Source organism: Sarcophilus harrisii, chromosome 3 (assembly GCF_902635505.1).
Source record: "Sarcophilus harrisii chromosome 3, mSarHar1.11, whole genome shotgun sequence".
NCBI lineage: Eukaryota > Metazoa > Chordata > Mammalia > Dasyuromorphia > Dasyuridae > Sarcophilus > Sarcophilus harrisii.
In genome coordinates, this window is record NC_045428.1 from 466,917,552 (window position 1) to 466,933,439 (window position 15,888).

At 33.2% G+C, this 15,888-nt stretch overlaps 1 protein-coding gene across 1 annotated transcript in view; it reads left to right on the plus strand.

The window, feature by feature from the left end:
- Positions 1-15,888, plus strand: part of PANX1 (pannexin 1) — a 56,167-nt gene that overhangs the window by 757 nt on the left and 39,522 nt on the right. The gene's annotated exons all lie outside the window — the stretch shown is intronic.

Consider the following 15,888-nt stretch of genomic DNA (forward strand, 5'->3'; position numbering starts at 1 on the left):
GAGAGAAAGGAGGAGCCCAGTCCTTCTTGGCCCTGAGAATTATCTTTCCATGCTTTCGGGTCACTATCTTTCATGCTCCTTCACTTCCTTTAATTGCGATTGAGGAGTGCATTGGTTTCTTTAAAGATTTAATTCTCGTTTGTAAAAATGCTTCACTTTGTGAATTAGGGGTTATAAGGAAACCTTTTATAAACCTTAGATGCCTGCTATATGTCAAGAACTATGCTAAGGCGCTAGCTAAACAAAAACAAAAACCAGTTAAATCTTACCCTCAAGGAGCTTACACTCTATTTTTCGAGGGGAGTCAATATATTCACAAATATGTGTATTAAATATATATATATACAAAATAAATAAAAAGTTTTAGGGAGGGACTGACCGCCAATCTATTTCAGAAGTCAGTCAGAGGATATTTTTGGCACTGGATCCGGACCTTTTTTCATTTCCTGACAACCATGTACATAACATGCACCACCACTACAACACCACAACCACCACCCACAATTAATTTAGCACATTGTTCCTAAAAAGTCCAGGAGGAAGGTAGTTTTAAGTGTCATCTTCACTTAGAGCTGAAGAAAGTGAAGTTAAGTAGCTTTTTCTGTAATCTAGAACTGCTGCAAAACCAGAAATCGAATTTAGGTCTTCTGACTCATTACAGTGTTTTTTGCGTTACACAGTGGTTTTAGGATAATTATAATATTTTCGATTCCAGTTGCACCATGTCTCAACGTGTTTTTTCCAGAATAAATACAGTAATGCGAAATAGATTTGGTAAGATTCCTTGAAAATTATTTAATAGGGCAATGTTGGTCAACATTTCTAACCACAATTTTTGATGATAAGCTCTTTATTCATGCCACTGTATACTGGTATATTCATACCACTAGGGAATTAGAGGAGAGCAGATTGATTATTAAAGGGTAGTGGTGATGCTCAATCATCAAGCATTTATTAAGGTCTTACTATGTTCCTGGCACAATGTAGATATATAAATGACTGACTGACTGAAAAATCTTTTATGCTTACTGTGTTATCCTATATCTTGGCTTACCACGCCCAAATAGTCCTAGCTTTATTTCATATGATCCTCACAACAATTATGTGAGATAGGTAGGGCAGTTATGGCAAAGTGGCCATAGTGCAAAGGACCGAGTTCAAATATAACCTCTGGAGCTTATTATCTGAGTAAGTTTTGGTCTCACTCTCCCTAGCGGACTCATTGAAAAATGAAGTTTGGATTCAGTGGACATATTGGACTCAGATTTCCATTATAGTTCTAAATCTGTGATTCCATGGTAGTCATTTTTCAGGAAGAAATGGAAATACAGAGTTGGGTCACTTGTCTAAAACGAGCTTCCCACTGTAGTAGAAGAAAGCCTTTCTTATCTTGTCTAAAAATTGAAGGGATAGGGTGGCAGACCTAAAATCGGGAAGGCTCATGTTCCCAAGTTCAAATCTGATGATCTCAGACACTTTATTAGCTGTATGATCCTGGGCAATTCACTTACCCAGTTTCTCTGTTTTCTTATCTATAACATGAACTGGAGAAGGAAATGGCAAACCCCATTCCATTGTCTTTGCCAAGAAAACTCCAAATAGGGTATCATACTCTGACATGATTAAAAATAGTTCATTATTTATGAGCCTTCCAGTAGCGATCTTTGTGAGATTGAGTTGGAATACAAACTCATATGTTTCTAGTATAAAATATTTGGGAATAAAATTTCTCAAAATATTTGGGAATGCCAGCTTTGATAAGAACTCCAGCAGGAGTTCTACTACAGTGATAATTGGAGGGAAAGTAATGTAGAGGAAATCTCCATTTTTTAATGAATCATCAGCTTACTCTGGGAAATGAAGGGAAAGCAATGAATTTGTGGTTAAAGTACTATATGAATGTAAGCTATTCGTATTGTAGTTACAAAGTAGACATTTTTTTTTTTTTTACCCACATTAATCTTCTGCTCAACAATTGGGTAAGATTGGTAGGTAGCTATTGGTATCCATATTGTATAGCTGAAGAAGCTACATTATCCATTCAACGAGAGACATATGGAGTTAATGGACATACTGTATTTGAAGGTAGTAAAACATAAGTTGAAATCTGTGAGAAAGGGTATATATCAGGAGGAGACCTGGCCAAGTTAGGCTCTGTTTGACTGTTGGTGAGACATAGGTGAGACATAGAATATTTGTTTGGTCTTGCCCTGATGTGGGACTAGCCCCATTCATAATAAGCATCAGGAATAGAAATTTCCTTGGGCTATCAGCTTCTGGTGAATAGTTATTTTAGTTTTTAAGTTGAAGCAAAAAGGGGGTTTTCCTTTAATTTTGCTTTCTTTCTCTTTTATTTATTTTTTATTTCTTTTTTTTTATTTTTTGTATTTTGGATGGTTAACTAAAGTTTTTGGATTGTGTAAAGTAGTAAAAAGTATTATCTTTGTTGGATGGATTGAATTACTCATACTCTGATCTTTGTTGAGTTTGTCAGTTAGTGAACATGTTCCTGAGATAGTGATATAGAATTGAGAGGATATAGAGAGGGTATCAGGAACAAAAGATATAAAAATTGGGAGTTTTTCTTCTCAACTAAATTGGAAGTTATTTGAAGGCAGGTGGCTAAAGAGAGCATTTATTAAGTAATTACTATGTGCCAGGTACTCTGCTTAATAGATATTAAATATTTATGAACAGTATGAAAATTAGAAGTGTATTGAAATGCCAAATTTTGTGGTAACCAATTCTATTGGCTTTAGGAACGTAGTAGTGATAATTCATGATTATATAGCACCCTATTATATATATATATATATATATATATATATATAAAACAATGTATATATTATATATAATTAATAATATAACATAGATTATATACTAGCCCCCTTTATTATATACGAAGAAAGATTTTACATGTTATCTATCACTGTCTTTATATATATATATATATATATATATATATATATATATATATATATACACACACACACACACACACAAATGGAGGAGGATGCAAATTGCAATGTCTGTCTCTTATAACAGGCTATTAATTAGAACTATGAAGAGGATTAATCTAATTCAAAGTTAAAAAGATAGCTTGGACCTAAAATTTTAGGAGAAGGGATATATATTTTGTCATGTAGTTAAAATTAATTTTGGCCAGAAAGTATCTTATTGGCCATTGTGTGAAGATGAATTGGAAACAGGAAGACCTGATAGTACTATAGAATGCCAAGGTTTAGAACTGAAAGGAACTTTAAAATCATTTGTTCTGATCCCAGACTCCTCATTTTTGTAATCAATTTTTAGCGCCTTATTTTTATTTTATAAATGTCATTGTTTTTTATTTAAATCTCATTTTATTTGTATAAAAGGTACAGTATAATTATGTCCATATAGTTCCTGGTTTTGTTTTGGCAGGTAATACTGATATAGTATATTGTCTATAGTTACAGTTTAGAATTACTTTACACTTCTCTTAGTTTTCTTTAATTTATTTTTAACACACATTGCTTTATGAATCATGTTAGGAGAGAAAAATCAAAGCAAAAGGGAAAAACCATGGGAGACATTAAAAAAAAAACAGAAAAAAGAAGTATAAATTCATCTGGGAATGCTATATAATTACATAATATAATGCTACAAAATCTACAAGTAATCAGAATTACAGGTGATCAAAATAGAGGAATATATGGTAGGCATAAGTAAGCTATATTATATTTGTGTGTGCAATAGGTAGCATAAAAAAGTCCAAGAAATATACAATTGCAAAAGAAGATGAGTGCTGTATTCCTGCTGGATATCCTTTCCATACTATTGCTAAGTAAACTTCTTTTTGTTAAAAAGAAAAATGGGCCATTCATGCATGGAGAATGAATCACAAAGGGACAGCTATGATAAATAACAATACTCATCAAGTATTAAAAGACCGTCAGGAAGGGCCTCAGTGTAATAGGTAGATCTTTTTTGGAAACTATGGGCAAGGCAGGGATGGATTGTTTATAATCTGCACTACTGGAGGGAGGCCAAGGCTGAAATGGTAAAGGTTTAACTCTTAGTTCTCCAAAACATGCAGGTATACTTTAAAGGTTAACGTTCAATCTTATAAAACTTTTTTTTCTTACATCTAGACAATAAATTAAGCTCTGATCTAGATTTCTAAGATGGAAATGCTCATACTAAAAATTTAATAATGAGCTCTCTGTAAGAGCAGACTCCATCAAACCCCAGGAGTACCAATAGAAGAAAGATTACAGATCTGTTGGAGACCTAATCTTGTACATAGCTAGATGTACCATCTAGCTAACTAGTACTACAACCTAGTAACATGTACCATCCTTCATGAGTTTCTTTTTCTGCATGCAAATGGCATTTCCTGTTCAAAGCCTATTGGGATTGCTTTGGATCACTGAACTACTGAGAAGAACCAATCTTTTCATAGTTGATTATAGCAGATTCTTATTGTTATTGGGTGCATTTATTAAGCATCTATTATATGAGAAGTACCATACTAGGTTCTGAGGTTGCCAAGACAAAAATAAAATAATCCTTGTTCTCAAGAAACTTAGATTCTGTTGTGAGTATGGAGTCAAAATTTTGATATACCGAAGTCCTTAGTACTGTCAAATGGTTCAGCATGAGAAATGGATGTTTTCCACAGTGGGGGCAGGGGACAACCACTCCAGTTGTTAGAAAGTTTGATTTTTTTTTTGTCTGTCTCTCCATCTGTCTGACTCTTGTCTATCATCTAAACTCTGATTGGTGAGAGTCTTTGGAGTTGAACTCAGATAGAAATGAGGATTACTAAGTCATATATAAGAATCCCTGCAGGTACATATTAACTTAGAAAACTACATTATCTATGTTCTATTATAATTTTACTTATTTTATCAAATGTTTCCCAATTACATTTTAATTTGATTCTGACTCCAACATGAGAGCTACATATTAAACACTTCTGTTCTAGGCAATTTACAAAAAATAGAAGTTTCAAAGAGGGGGAAGGGAGTATGACTCACAAGAAGTTACCCCATCCTGGAATTCCCTATTTCAATAAAGTCATAGGTTCATGATATTCCAGTGTACATGCAAGATATAAATTACTTGCATGTATGTGTACATACAAGTATGTATTTATAGATGTATAAGTATATAAACATGTGTGCATACATATACACCAGTAATTTTTCCTTTCTTCCTTCTAGTTCTTACCTTCTAGATTAAAGCAGAACAAATCTTAATTCCCCTGTATCTCTGTTATCCAGAGGTCTGAGACCAGGGAAGGACTAGGGACAGCTGAGGAAAAAGAGGGCTACACCTTAGTAACTCAGAGATGTGGCCTCTTTTTTTTTTTCTTTTTTCTTCTCCTGAGGAAGCCATAAATCAATCAGGATTTATTAAAGCAATTTTAGGGTTTTTTTGTTATTTATAGTTCTTTATCTACATTTAATATACACTCTGAAAGTTCACCAGGAAGTTCACAGGGCTGTAGTTTGTGGACTTTGTTCTTTTTGGTTCTCTGATTCTGTCATGCCTCTCCTATTTACCAGCATCTCCAATGATTCAACAATCTCACCTCTCTGGTTGTTTTTTGTCCAAATTCTTTTATATTTTTTTCAAATTACATGTAAAAATGATTTTTAATCTTCATTTAAAAACTGAGTTCCAGATTCTTTCCCTTCCTACCCTCCTTCCTTTTTGAGAAAGTAAGTAATTTGATATAAATGAGTCAGCAATAGGGTGATTAATTCAAAACAGTTCCCAAGGACACTTGTGATGAAACATGCTCTGCACATGCAGAGAAAGAACTGGTGGAATCTGAATATAGATTGAAGCATACTTTTTTTTTTGCTTTATTTTTCTTGGGGTTTTTAGTGTATGTTTATGTGTATAATTTTTTGGGGGGGAGGTGGTTTGGATTTTCTTTTGTAACATGGATAATATAATCTACATTTATATGTATTAAGTGTATATAATATGATCTGTCATAATATAGAATGTTTTATATAATTCACACAATATACATACATACATGTATGGATGTGTTTGTGTATATATATATATATATATATTATATATATAGATAGATATATATATATAGATATATATATATAGACACTAACCACAGGACCCAATTTTATATTGGGAAGAGGTTTTAGAGATCATAAGATCGTTGTATCAATTATAGGCAATTCATTACAGATCTTCATCCTTAAAGCAAGAATAGTCTCTAAATTATCTCTAAGGTGCTCTCCAACTCTATCAAAAAGAAGTCTTTTAAGCAAAAGCTAATATTGAAAAATAAACATCAATGTGCTTAATTAGATGATCATGAAATTTGTGGAAATTGAGTGTTTGAGAAGACACTAAATAATATGATCTTTTACCAATAAATAATGTCTTATGTGTTTATTTATTTGAGAAACATTTATCAAGCATTTATTGTTTGTAGAGCTAGGTGCCAGTGGAGATACAAAGTTTAGATAAGATAAGCTCTGCTTTTATGAAGTTGATAGTCTTTTGTGAGTGTAAGTCACAAATAGTTGTAATAGATAAGATCTCATGATAAATACATTAGAGAATTGCAAAAAATAGTTGTAATAGATAAGATCTCATGATAAATACATTAGAGAATTGCAAAACAAAGTGCTAGAGAGACCCAAGTGAAAATGTTGTGATCTGTGGGAGGATCAGAGAATATTCCATGGAAGAGAGGGCATTTAATTTGGATTTTAGGAAGTAGGAAGGACTTTCACAAGGAAAGACAGGGAGGACAAACCTCTAAATTTAATGTAGTACTTCAAAGTATAAGCAGGTCTCTACTTATGAACACTAAATTCATATATGAACAAATGACCATTGAGCCATAACATGTCTCCCCATAGTAAAACAAAACACTTTTGTCAAATTTTTAGAAAAATTTGCACCATATTGCAGTATTGCAGTAATAATCCCTGGATAAATGAAACTAATTCAACTGAAATAGGCCTTAGTTTTTATAACTGAGATCCTGTCTCAATTCCATTTTTTTTACACTATTACTAATTTTTTCTTTTTACTTGGGGTTTTTTCTATAATTCTCTATAGCTGCTTTCAGTCCTTTCCTAGCCAGACCTCTATGCAAGTTCACATAATTTCAGACTTGTAAGGCATCATGGTGGGCATATAGCCCAACTCAAACATGAAAAGAATTTTTCAATAGCTGTAGCCAGTAAGTGATTGTTCAGACTCTGTTTGATTACCTCCAACCAGAGGGAACTAAGAAATCTCCTAAAGTAGCACTTGCCCTTTTAGATTGCTCTTAAATTATTGAGAAGTGTTTGCTGAAACCAAGCCCAAATTTCCCTCTTGTAACCTCTATTCTTCTTCTTTGGTTCTGTCCTCTAGGGTCAAATCCCTTTCCCACATGGTAGCACTTCATATTTGTGGAATTGTGACCATGTATTCCCCATGTCTTCTCTTCTCCTGGCATAATAGCTTCTTCCACATCTTATCCAAGGGCTAGGATTTTCAAAGAGTCTTTATTAGTAATCAAAGAAAAGAAGGTAAAATGAAACACCTGGAGTACAAGATTGCTAAGTTACAGAGCACATAAATCTTAACTTAAAAGATCTCTATTAGCTAAACAAATATAAACTCCCTAGGTTAAGTAGTTCCATTTATCTTTTAGATCTCAGTTTGGTGTCCACAGATAGCGAGATGCTAAGCAAAGATGCTTTGCTTAGCATCTAATCTTTGCTTAGCATCTAATAAATGTTTATTGACTTGATTCAGCAAGTAAAACTCTTCTAACCTCTTTGACCCCGTCCTACCAAACCTTCAATTCCTTTATCCAATCCTAACCTTCTATTATTCCATCTCTTACTATACTTTCCCCTCCCAAAAATGTTCTTCATCCTGTTTGGACCACCAATACTTCCATTACTCCATATTCTCTAAGATCATCACTCTTCACTTCCCTTTCTAGTCTCAAATCCTATTGCTTACCAGTATAAATCTACAGAGTTTTTACTTCTGAATGAATCCCTTACTCCCTTTTACCATTGATGCTGATACCTTGTCCAACTCTACCTCCCATCAGACATCTCCACTTGTATTTATGTGCTGCTGAACAGAGTTAAAGGAAATCATATAACTGAGCCAACTAGGTCTAAACAGATTTGTTGCAATCAAACAACAACAAAAAAGGAGAAAAAACTATTGACTTGGATTTTTAAGGAATAGTGTGCCTGTCAGATTGATGGAGAAGGGAAGATCTCTTGACCAAAGAAGAGACAGAGAACATTATAAATACAAAATGGATAATTTTGATTACATTAAAAAGTTTTTGCACAAACAAAACTAATGCAACCAAGATTAGAAGGAAAGCAGAAAGGTGGCAAATAATTTTTGTAGCCAGTGTTTCTGACAAAGACCTCATTTTTCAAATATATAGAGAGAATTGAATCAAATTTATAAGAATACAAGACAAGGAAGAAAAATTTGGAACCACAATCTTATGAAAGTCATTGTTGAAAATCATCTTTACATGTAATTTACATGTATTAAGTTGAAAAGAAATTTGAGTTCCAAATTCTCTTCCTTTCCCCCTACCCTTCCCTGACATGGTAATTTGATGAAAGTTATACATGTGCAGGCAAGCAAAGTATTAATCATGTTGTGAAAAATAAAAACACAGACAAAAAAAAATGAAAAAATGAAGTGAAAAAATGGTATGCTTTGATTTACATTCAGACTTCACCAGTTCTTTTTCTGGAAGTAGATAGCATTTTTCAGTTTGAGTGAAAGAAAATATTTAATATTCATTTTTGCATAATTGTAACAGTATTAATTAACACAGTATCTAGCATGTAGTAAGAATTTACATGTTTGTTGGTTGTTTGGTTGATTGGAATCTATATTCATTACTTCAGACCTTTCCTCTTAGGCTTTCATATTAGCAAAGCTATTTCCAGACTAACAAATTCATAGTTTCCAATTCTCTACCCCAAAAACCATGGATCTCCTATAGCTTCTTGAGGCATTAAGAGATGGGTCATTTTTTTTTTTTTTTTACATTTTTAAATGTTATTTGAGAGCCTACTGTACTCATAGTCTCTGCCATCCCTATTTATTTCCTGATATGGATTGGTATTTATGTAAGTGATATTAATAAAGACCATATGATTTGGAAGTATATGGGACTTTGGAGATCATCAATAGCAATACTATGATTTTACAGATGAGCAAATTAGAGTTGAGGGAGATCACAGAATCATAGATTCAGAACTAGAAGAAACCTTTAACTTTGTTTTTTAAGGAAATCAGGATTAAATGACTTGCCCAAATCACACAGATGATAGGTGTATGAGGCCAGATTTGAATTCACATCCTCCTGACTTCAGGGCCAGTGCTCTATGCACACTACACCACCTGGCTGCCCACAAGAACTAGAAGAAACATGAAAATCAAGTCCAACCCCCTCATTTTAAAAAAATGAGGAAACTGAGACCCTGATTGGTTAAGATATGTAAATCTAAAGTCACACAGATAGTCAATGTTAGAGATAGGAGTTAAATGCAGGTCCTCTGACTCCAGGAATCAGGAGCTGACCGTTTCAACTGCACTAAGCTAGATAGATCACCTAATAAGTGGCAAAGCCAAGAACCAAAACTAGTCCCTTAACTCCAAATCTAGGTCCCTTTCAGCAATTCCAGAAGTAATTGCTTTACCTTAAATTGTAAATCAACACTTTAAGGATCCATGGTTTCATCTCTATGGGTAAATCCTTCTAACAAGAGTATTTTACACATTGTCATGTCCCCCAAAATGTCAATTCTCATGAACATTAAGGGGCGGGAAGGGCAGGTAATGACATAGCAGATAGGTCACTGGAGTTGGAATCAGAAAACCTTGGTTTCAGATGTTGCTTCTTACTTGCTTTGTGACTCTGGACTAGTCATAGCCTCTTTGGGCCTCCATTTCTTTATCTCTAAGATAAGGAAAATAGACTCACTGGCTTCTGGACTTCCTTCTAACTTTAAATCTATTGTTCTTAAAGGACAGACAGTATAGTATGTTGGTGGACCCATAACTTTTTGATTTGCTAATACTTGAGTTCTGCTGAGATTAGTCTCAGTCACCTCGGTCCCATAACTTTAGTTACTTTAGTGAAAAATCCTAAGTAATATCTCTGAAAATAAACTTGGTTTTCATTATAAACAGTTTTTTCCCCTTCTGTTTTTAAATGAACTCTTGAGAAATTTGCCTTTTTTCTCTTTGTGACTCATTTTACATGACAGCTGAAAGGGAAAAACTTTTGGTTTCACTTTTGAGCTCCTCTTTTTCCATTCATTATTTCCATTATTAAGAAATATGAAAATGTCTATTTTTTGTAAGGAATTCAGTTCATATTGTTGGTGTTTAGTCAATTTTCAATTATGTCTGACTCTGTGACCCCATTTGGAGTTTTCTTGGCAAGACTACTGAACTAGCTATTTCCTTCTCCAGCTAATTTTACAGGTGAGGAAACTGAGGCAAACAGGGTTAAGTGACTTGTCCAGGGTCACACAGCTAAGTAAGCTGAATTTGAACTCAAGAGGATAGTCTCCTTGACTCTAGGTCTGTCACTTTATCCACTGCACCACCTAGCTGCAATATGTTCCACCCTAAATATGAGGTCTTTTTGATCCCCCCAGGTGAGAATGTAAACTCTATATTTATTATTTGTATTTTTTTGTATTGTATTATTTTATTTTATTGTATTAATATTGTATTTATGCACTCCATCATGAAAGTCCCTCTTCTTCCTTTAAAATTCACACCAAGCACTATCTTCTGTACAAACCTTTTCCTGTTCCCCACCAACTGCTAGTGCTTTTCTTCCCAAACTATTTTATAGTCAAATAGTTTGTATTTATTTATATTTAGTCTCTCTCTTCCCCTCTCTTTATCTCTATGCACAGATACACACACATATTTACTTATAAATGTACTTTTTGTTTCCTTTATTAGAATATAAACTCCTTGGGAGTAGGAATTGCTTTTTACATGTATCTCTATTACCTAGCACTGTGCTTTGGCACACACAATTAATGCTTAAAAAAATGCTTATTGATTGGTGACTTTATTTTGTGCGTGCGTGCATGCATGTGTGTATATTGTCTCCACTAGTGAGATATAAATTCCTTGATGGCAAGGACATTTTTACCCCTTGTATTTCCATACCTGGCACAGTATATGAAGCTGAATATATCCTTGTTGATTGATTTAGTGACTTTGCCCAAATAACTGTCTCTCTATCTTTATTTCCTTAAATATCACATGAAAAGCATTGGTAATCTAGAGGACTGTACAGTTAGAATATTTTCTAATTTTATCCCTTCCCCCTACTTTCTTCCTCACTTTGCCATCTGAAACCTATAATAACCCTTTCATGAATTATTCTCTTTATAGCCAAGTCCCATGACCACTTAGAACAGTTGTCTGCTTCCTCTAATTTCATAAGTCTTGGCAGCAGTCACAATGATAGCATCTTTGTTTTTAGTCTCAACCTTTTGATTCAAAATTTGGTTTAGATGATCCAAGTCATTTCTGTGATTATAAAAAAACCCCCGTCTCTTTAAGCAAAAGTTTGCTGGTGTAAAAATTGCAAAAGATAGAATCAGAAACCTCACTGTCCCTAAATGTGTTTAGACTTAACTCTTCTGAAAGAGATAAATGATCATCTCATTTGTGTATTTAAAAAAAAAAAAAAAAAAACAAAACTCTGTAGAAGTGCATTTTCAAAATCTTTGCAACATTTATGAAGTATCTACCATGTACAAAGCACTGCCTTAGGGAAGAGAAATACATAACTTAATTAAGAGATGATCTCTCCCCTTAGAGAGCTTACCATATTTATTAGTTTAGTGTTTACTTATCTTTTTTACAGTATTATATTAGAAAAAGAACAGGATTTATAGTTAGAGAATTTGGGTTTGAATCTTATCTCTGTTATTTACCATCTGTATGACTTAGAAGAGATAGGTGATCTGAGGATACAAATCTCTGATTCTATATCTAAATCCCTTTCCTCAGGATTTGTTCCTTCTAAATTAATCACTGTGAAGTTGGGGAACAATTAGAAATAATGATGATCTTATATTTAAAAACATTTGTTTCCATTTTTTAAAAAAAGAATTTTACTCTGATCTATCAACAAGAAATAAATCAATAAAATACTTTTAAACTTTAAAATACTGAACTGTTTGCAGTTTATTAAAAAGAAAAAAGATTTATCTTGTTACAAATAGTTAAAATAATATCTTACTTGCTTTTGTACTCCTTCAGTTTTTCTTCATCTCTTAAAATTGGATATTCCCAAATAAGCCCATCCATTGCATAGTACCTGAGCAGGACCAACTATATGGAGCAAGACTGGGTTTTCCAGCTTTGATGGCTTTTATGCTTATTTCCTACAGACTCACTCCTCTCCTTTTTATGGATCAGAGGAAAGTCTTTCCTTATTAGACCTAAAAATGTAGTGGAAGAAACATAAGATTTAAAATCAGAGAAACTAAAATTTAATCCCAGTTCTCTTCATTGTGTGACATTTGAGCAAGTTGCCTCATCTCTCTCACTCTCACTTTCTTCATCTGAAAAATAGGTGCCATTCTCATTCTTACTCATGCAACCAAAGGATGAGGCAATACTTTTAGTACATTAGGCTGCAACATGGACTCCAGGCAAATGACCTAAGCCAATAGCACCACCACTACTGTTATCCTCTATTTTTAGTCCCCCCCAATTCCCTTTTTTTACAGAATGTGACCTTGGGCTTGAAATAGTTTCTTTTCTCACTTTTGCCATTTAAATCTGCTAATCTCCTTCATAACCTAATTCAGATATCATATCCTTTATGAAGCCTTTCTCATTTGCCTGCTTCCCATAGACTTGATATTATATATACTTAGATATGTACATGTTATTTTCAACAATATAATATATGTTTAGGTGATATTTTAATTTTTGTCTGTATTTGCTCACAATCTAACATAGTTCTAGATGCATAGTCAGCAATTATTAGATGATTATTGATTGATTTAAATAAAGACTATAAATAGAAAGGCTGTCTGGTTTGAAGGATATAATAATAATGATAATGATGGTGACAGTAATGACAGTGATCGTTGTTGTTGTGATTGAATCATATCTGATCTCATTTTGAGGTTTTCCTAGCAAATTTACTGGAGTGTATCCTCCAGTTTCCTTCTCCAACTCATTTTACAGACGAAATAACTGAGACAAAGTAGGTTAAGTGACAAGTCACTTAACTCTGACAAGTCAGAGTCACACATCTATTAAATATCTAAAATATATTTGAATTCAGGTGACCTTGCATTGTCTCTACTGTGATACCTAGGTGCCCAATAATCAGCATTTATTAGGTACACTAAGGTTTGCAAAGAACTTTGTATATGTGTGTCATCTTCATTTGATTCTCACCAAAACCCTGTAAGGTAGGTGCTATTGTTAAATCTGAGAGAAGTAAAGGTACCTGCCAGGGATAACTTAAGTAATAGGTATCTGAGGCAGTATTTGAATTTAAGTCTTTCTCATTTGGATACAATACTTTATCTACTATAACATCATCCTGCCTCAAAAGCTATGGCTAACATGTATTGTAACAACTTCAAGATACATATCCCCAAGAATTATCTGTGGAGTTTTAGGGAAACTTTATTTTCAGTTCAGCAAACTTTTCTGTATCAGTCATTGAGCTAGATTCTGGGTATCCAAACCCAAAAATGAAACAGAGCCTGCCCTCTAGAAGCTTAAATTTTACATACTTACCTTAAATACATTCTGAGCAGTATCAACAGTTTGTCATTTGAATAGGATGGTAGATATGGTAGGTGTGCTTTCTGGGGTGTATTTTTCACACATTATCAAATTATTCTTATTTTCAGTCTCATGCATTTTCTTCCTATTCCTCTGGATCATGGGGATTTTTTTAGGACAAAGATAAGAGTTATTTTTGGTTTATATCTTCTCATTCTTAAGTATACTTTCTTGAAGGGCATTCCCATCATTATTATAGTGAATATAAGACATATGTGGCATTTAAATATGAAGGAATTCTTTATGCATATCCTTATTTAAATATAAAGAAGAAAACTGCTAATGCCAAACCCTTTTCTCCCTCTTAATCTTAACTTTATTTGTTGTTGTTCTTGGCTCCAGTGGTAACTGTACCTCCTGGTTTACCTCTGATAATAGGTAACCATGCATGAATCCTAAGTTCACTACTACTCTATGAATCAAACTTTAAAGCCATAAAAGACTTAGAAATTGATTATTTGGGCCAACTCATTCAATGTATAAGTAAGAAACTTTGAGTTCAGAGCAGATATTAGATGCCCCCAAAGTCACACATCAAGTTAACCTACTGCTTTGCTTTTGCCTAAACTAAACAAAGTTCTTTTTAATGTTTTTTTAAAGTAATTAAGTTGCATATATTTGAAAAGTCTACATTTTCCTTCATAGTGAGGCAGTATTACACAGACATACTGATTTTGACATATTAGTCCCTGAAGAAATTGCTCTCTTATCTTTAATCAAATAATTTACCTTTCCCTATTAAATTGTTGTTGCCCAGTTTTTTATAGATACAATAGAAAGATGATAATACTCAACCCTTGAGTAGTTTAGAGCAACATATCTCAGGATGTGGATAGTGAGAAGGACAATTTTCTGAGATGTCAGTTTATACTCTAGAAAATGAGATTTGATTGGAACAATTTTAGTGGAACAAATGTTACTTTGCAAGAAACATCACTTTTCAGTCTATTGTGGTTAAATTCAAGTATATTTTTGTGCCTCCTTTTATAAAATCATTATATTGATAAACCAAGAAAGATTTGGCCTAAAGGAAATAGTTGTCTTTTTGAGTTCCACCTTCCCAGTTTGGGATGCACAACTAGGTAACTAGTGTTGTCTCATGCATTTGAAAAAGTTAGTTATTAGAATCAGTTTTTTATCTTGGTAGGAAGGGGAAAAGTATGAGCAAGTATTAACTGGCTAAATTTAGAAACCTTAGGCAAGGCACATTGAATAGCATAGTGGACAGAGCATTAGTCCTGAAGTCAAGTCTTTATTTTCACTAACATTTGGTTTTCTTTGTGATCCAATGTATTTTATTTTATATTTAAGAGCATTATTCTGAGACTGGATTCATCAGATTGTCTAAGGGGATCATGACATTAAAAAAAAATTAAGAACTACTGTTTTAATCCAACTTCCTATAAAAATTGAAAAAAACAGAGGCCTTAAAAAGACTAAATGACTTGCCCAAGATCAACTCATACTTAAATGGCAGAGCCAGGATTCATATGCTTCAATTCCAAATGCAGTGTTTTTTGATTCTCAATTTTTATATTTATTCCTCTTACTATTAACTTTCTTTCACCAAAGTTCTATTCTGATGTATCATCACAGATGACTTTTTTCATTAAAAATTTTTTCCCATTTAATAGTATTTTATTTTTTTCCTAATTATAAGTAAAGATGGTTTTCAACCTTCATTTTTAATAAGATTTTTAATTCCAAAATTTTCTTCCTCCTGCCTTCCCTCTCTTCCTCCCTCCCTCCCCAAGATAGTAAGCAATTTGATGTAGGATGAATATGTATAATCACTTCTAACATATTTCTACATTAGTCTTGTAGTGAAATAAGAATCAGAACAAAATGGAAAAATCATGAGAAAGGAAAAAAAGTGAAAATAGTATGCTTTGATCATTGAGGCTCCATAGTTCTTTCTCTGGATGAAGTCAGCATTTTCTATTGTGAGTCTTTTGGGATTGTCTTGGATCATTGTCTCTGAGAAGAGCTAAATCTATTTAATTTAAATCTAAATCTAGTTGATCA